At 50.8% G+C, this 6048-nt stretch overlaps 1 pseudogene; it reads right to left on the bottom strand.

Annotated features, from left to right (window-relative positions):
* Positions 1 to 1761: 1761 nt before the first annotated feature.
* LOC144098775 (uncharacterized) lies at positions 1762 to 3496 on the bottom strand (annotated as a pseudogene).
* Positions 3497 to 6048: the final 2552 nt, after the last annotated feature.

The raw sequence follows: 6048 nt of genomic DNA, 5'->3' as shown, positions 1-6048 counted from the left end.
GGTGCATTTCTTATGTTTCACTGTTAGGTTATAACGCTGAAGTGGCAGCGCCCATCTAGCCAATTTTGCCCCGTGTGGAGTGCACGTCGTCAAGTATGACAGGGGGTTGTGGCCAGAGACGACATTGACCACGGCGCCGAAGAGCCAATAATCGAGCTTCTCTTCTAATGCGTGCTGGACATGGTCTGGCCTCTCATGCGTCACAAATGCAGTAAGTGCTTGGCTGTGCGGGTTCATCCGTACCTGCCAGTAGGCACGCCTTATATCCACTAGCGTGATAAACTGCGCGCGGCCGACCCGAAAAATTAGCTCCTGTGAGTTAGTCATCGGAAACGCATCTGACCGAGTTCCTGCATTCAAATTTGGGTGGTCAATATGCATTCGCATTGAACCATCTTTCTTTCCCCCGCACACAACTGGGTGTGCAAATTCACTTTCTACACGATAAATTATTCCTAACTTAAGTAACTCCTCCACTTGGCGGCTTACTTCTTTCTTGAGTAATTCAGGCACCCGATAAGGAAAAGCTTTTTTCGGTTTGAACCCTTCCTCTAGCTCAATTCGGTGTACGCCTACTTTTGCCAGTCCCGGCTTGCCATCGAAAAGTGAGCGGTGCTTTGTGAACAGTCTTCGCACTTCATTCTGCTCCTGCTCCCGTAGGTGGGCTAACTTTTCTAATGGTATTAGGTCGTCGTCTAGTAGCGGTGGCGCAACTTGTGGCGCGCACTCTACTTCCCCAAACTCATGATCTTCATCAAACACCACCCCAAATGGCTCACCCTCGCATAGTACGGTCTCATCCGGTTGGCGTGCACCACTGATCATTTTCCCTGTTCGTTCTCTACCCGATACGAATGTTGCCTTTCACACCCAATTACTGTGACGGGACCGAACCACTTCGGGGCCATCTTAGTGGTGCGGTCTGTGTCAAAAATGAGCACTTGATCGCCCACGTTAAAGACTTTGTTCCGCATCCTTCTGTTGTAGGCTTCTGCGTAGCTAGCCTGTCGCACCGTGCTTGTGAGCCCAGCCACACTGGCCGCTAGCTCAAACTTTTCCCGTAGCTGTTTCAAGTATTTAGCTGGCTCCTCCCTTAGCGTCGCTGGTACACTGACTTCTCCTGCCCACGTTTGGCGAAGAACCGTAAGCGGACCTGTCGGGTTTCGACCATACAAACGCTGAAAGGGTGCTACGCCCGTAGTGTCGTGGGGAACTTCGCGGTAAGCCCACAACACAAAAGGGAGCAGCTTATCCCAATTATGCGGGTCCTTTTCTATGACATGAAACAGCATATTCTTAAGCACCCGATTCCATCTTTCCACGGTGCCATTGCTTTCAGGATGTTCTGAGGAGAAAATCGAGGGGAACAACCTAATTTTTCTAGCATCAGTTGCGTGAGTTGAGCCTTAAAATTTGTTCCCTGATCCGAACAGATTGTCTGCGGAATTCCGGTTCGACTGAATATTTATAAAAGGGCGTCACACGCAGCCTTTGCAGTCAGGGAACGAAGGCATACGACCTCTGGCCATCTCGTGCATAAATCGACAAGGCACAGAGCATATTTGTGACCCCTTCCAGATGGCGTGTCAAGAGGCCCTATGACAGCTACGTTAACAACCTGAAAGGGGTGTTCAGGCCGAGTCAATGGGGTTATGGGTATGTTGTCAGAGTGACGCCGGTCTGAGCGTATTTGGCACCCATGACAAGACTGGCAGTACTGTGAGATCTCCTTTTCCATACCAGGCCAATAAAAGTTGTACTTTATGCGGGCCTTGGTCTTCCTTGGACCCAGGTGTCCACCCCACAGCGATTCTTGCGCCAAGGACAGAACTTCCTTTCGTCTTTCTTGCGGAAGCACCAGTTGTCGCACTTTAGTGCCCGCTATTGAGTCCCAATGGTGTAGAATTCCCTCAGTAATGAACATACCCGCTTTTCCGTGCTTAGAATTTTCCCATGCCTTCCTCAAGCTCTCGTCAGCGAGCTGCGCTGCTCGAAACATTTCTCGCTGGCTAGACAGTGCCACTGCATCTTCTGTCCCAGGTGGCTCTGCTTCGTCTCGCGGAACGTCATCATTTGGTACCCTGCCAACTTCGCAAGCCAGTGCCTCACACTTCTGATTTGCCGCATTTTTAGGTTCTTTATTCGCCGCCATACTGACTGTAGTACTAGGACTTGTTGTGAACGCTCTATCGCTGTGCTTCCTAAGCAGCTGCCAGTCTTCTGACGACAGCAAACAGTCCACCCCCTCAGTAAGCTCATTGGTGAGGGCACATACTATGCCTATCTTGGGATCGTCTGCGATTGTTCCTTTATGAGATATTCTTAGAGGAATCGTCGCCAATTTCGCCTGAATAGATCTGCCGAAAGCCGACACTAGCTTCACTGTCCCCGATGGTTCCGCCAGCGCCTGCGGTAGTATGCTCTCTCTCATTACCGTGATTTCACTACCCGTATCAAGCAATGACTCTGTGCAGACGTCTCCGCATAAAAGCTCTACGAACTGTAGTCTCGTTGCGGCTGCCCTTGAATTTTGCATAGGCATTCCTACTTTTGCAGTTAAAACCGCGCCTTGGTTTACCGCTGCGTTCTTTCCTTCTGTCTCATCTACCAGCGCGACCTTTTGCACCCTCCGCCTGTGCCTATATGCTTGTTGCTGGCGCGGCTCATTTGCTGTTACACGGGGGCAATTCCTAGCAACATGACCCAGTCCATGGCACTGGTGGCACTTTACTGCGGGTTTTTCAACATTACCCTGCTTTTGGCCCGTTTGCAGTACTGACACTGTAATCTGTCTCGCAGCCCGCCCTTTACCTTTTGCTTGCTCTTAGGTCTGTAGGGCCTTTGATATTTCTTTAGGCTTCAGCCAACTCTCTCCTTCTCGAAGGCGCACATACTCAATGCCCTCCGGGCTGAGGCTTGCCTTAATGCGATCGGACACCATGAGATCGGTCAAAGCCTCTTTTGAGTCTACCTCTCTAGCCTGGATGTAGTACATTAAATACGTTTTCACGCGAGACGCAAACTGAGCCCACGTTTCCTCCTTCCTTTTCGCTGCTTTTTCAAATCTCTCAAGATACTCAGTCGGAGTGAGTTTTAATTCTTCTAGAACCGCTGTTTTTACAGCCTCGTAATCAGTGCATTCGGCTCGGTTGAGGTTACGAAGTAAGTATCTGACTCGCTCTGTCAGTGCCGGCAAAATTAAGTGCACTCGGCTACTGTCTGGAACATTGAAAGTAGTGAAAAGCTTCTCCACCTCCTCAAACCACAATGGTACATCTGCATCGCATGGCATTCTGTAGCCCTTAAGGACTTTCGCACATTGTGATATTGAATCTGAGCCTATACACCGTTCATCACTCTGCACCGACCCAAGCGGTGACATTCGACCATTCGACAGCCCAAGCTCCATCTGCTTAAGTGCCAGTCGCTCCCTGGATTCAATTTCACGCATTCGTAGTTCCATTTCCATTTTTAACTCCATACGGCGAATAGCCATTTTTTTCTGTATCAGTTCCTGTAGCGCCTAGCAACAATGTCTGTCTCTGGTCGTCGGCCTGTAACATGCTCTCCACACTGAAATCATCCTCCATATTCGTTCCCTCGTTCTGATCCATCCCCGTTTCTACACCGCCCTCTAGCGATTGCTGCTCCTGGCGAGGATTCGACCTCATTTCATTCTCAGGATTAGATTCGCTATCTTTAGCGGCTAACGTTCTCCTTGTATCGACCATGGGCCTCACAAACTAACCACTATACCTGCCTCAACAAAACGCAAGAAATCCCTCTCACCCGGCGGAGATCTTCTGTTGTCTGCCGCCCAGAGCCCGGATGATGCGTCCGTTCCACCAGCGTTGGCAGCAGCCGAGGTGGAGTCGTCCCTTGACAGCTCCTCGCTGCTCCGTGTCGGATGGCCTGTGGTTGTCACTGCGATGCCTGGCCTTGAGATGAGACGTGCCGAAGCCTGTCGTGCTGCGCCAGTAGAATTTCAAAAGGTCGTTCGTTTCTTCGAGGATGGTTCACAAACCCTTCCTCTAGTGTCGTTCGGCTTGGAAGATAAACAGGAGGCGAGCTTGTAGATGATGACAGCAGAGCATATATTTACAACATACATATACAGAGAGTTAAACTGGAAAAAGCAAAACTGAATTTACAAAAGAACAAACTTTGCACTACTTTACTCATCGACCGCGCAGGTTAGAGCCTAAGTAGCATCACATTACATGCTAAGCATGGAGCCTCAGCTCAAACTGGACTCGACTGCATCCGTTTACATGCGCTTTTAAGCACTTGATTAACAAAGGACTAAGGGCGGTCATTTTCAGTGGCCCGCCCAAAGCATCAATTCTCCAATGAAAAATAACATGCGAGATGGGGACAACCCCTTGGGTTGGGCTTAGCCTCGAACCCAAGTGGGGCAACCCCTTGTGTTGGGCTTAGCCTCGAACCCAGATTCTTGTTAACAATACAAACTAAATAAACAACAAAAACGCCACCACTCTCTCTCAGGTGAGAGTATCCACAGGCTCTCCCTTCGGAGCTAATCCTTGCCTCAGGCATGCATACCGCCACCCACCATCGGTCCGCGTCGCTCGTCAGCAACAGAGGAGGGGGCGTAAGGGCCCACGATGCTGCCGCGCTACCGACGGCGGGACAGAGCTAATAAGCATGAAGGGGTTCGTCTGTCGCTCCGGGAAACCAGATTAAGGGTCGCCCCTGTCTTCCCACATTCTTGGCGAGTCTTGCCTGTCCGCCATGACAGGTGTCCGTCACGGCCATCCTGGGAATGCGCTTTTGTTCACTAGCGGCTGTCTTTCCACATTCTTGGCGAGTACTGCCTGTCTGCCATGACAGGTGTCCGTTACGACCCGTCTGGGAATGCGCTTTTGTTCACGAGGCACGGCGGGAAGCTGTGGGTGCCTTCCCGGCGATAGCCCCCATCGTAAGGGGGTGGGGGGGGGTCCGTGCGTCAAGGGACAATTTTCATTCCCGGTATGTAGTAGGAGGGTGTCGCTTATGCTGGGGAGCTGTTTCCGCGTGTGCCGGCGTCCTGCTTTCTGCAAAGGTATGCAGCTGGAAAAGAGGGGCGGCCTTACAAATACGTTACATTCGGCTGGTGATCACTGCAGCGTCGGGAGAGCTGGACGGAGACTCCGCTCCGGTGGCTGTGGACACCGCAGCGTCCGCAGGAATGCTCCGAGCATTGCGCCCGAAAGTGGTCCGAGGAGCCACACCGCCGGCAAACGCGCTCCATATCTCGGTAATTCCCATAGGCTCGACACGGTAGACTTCGCGTAAACGATGTATTCAGGCCTGCCTGTCTCTGACAATCTGAAGATTGGTACTCGCAGGCACGGCGGGACCGCTTAAGACTATGGCTCTTGAGGAGCCAGCAATGCCATTGCGACAAAATACGGAACGCTCCTAGCGTGAAGCACATAGGTACGCTGGCCGTGTATCCATCAACACATACCGCTTTTATTTGGGCGAAGGTCCGTAAACATATCTTGAGAAAGGCATTTTTATCATTCACGCCAAAAAAGAGCCCATTTAATGCTAAAAAAATCGCGGGGGCATAGCCCATGCCTGCACAGTATATTAGAAAGAAACCGACAATGTGCACTAGTTATAGAGAGTTTTACTGAAAGAGTTCCACGCTAATTCGCAAGAAAAATCTCTTATGATGAAGCGCGTCACTCATCTCATCAAATGTCACGTTTCTTTAATGAAAAATCCCGCAAAGCGCCGAGAAAAGTGGCGAGAAAATGTGCGGTCGCTGCTGAATCGCCACACAAAATGTAGCCAGAAGGGTGTGTCGAGCCCTATGCTAAAAAATTGGCGTTTGAGGAAAGGAAATGGCGGAGTAATTGTCTCGCATATCTCGGTGCACACCTGAATCGCGTCGTAAGGGAAGGCAGGAAGGCAGGAATGTTGGAGCGAAAGAAGGAACAGAAAGAGGTTGTGTAGTGGAGGGCTCCAGAATAATTTCGACCGCCTGGGTTTTTTTTAACCTGCACAGACATCACACACGGCCGCCTTTGAATTTCGCCT

Source organism: Amblyomma americanum, chromosome 1 (assembly GCF_052857255.1).
Source record: "Amblyomma americanum isolate KBUSLIRL-KWMA chromosome 1, ASM5285725v1, whole genome shotgun sequence".
Taxonomy (NCBI): Eukaryota; Metazoa; Arthropoda; class Arachnida; order Ixodida; family Ixodidae; genus Amblyomma; species Amblyomma americanum.
Note: the sequence above shows the minus strand (reverse complement) of the source record. Positions and strands in the feature narration are given on the sequence as shown.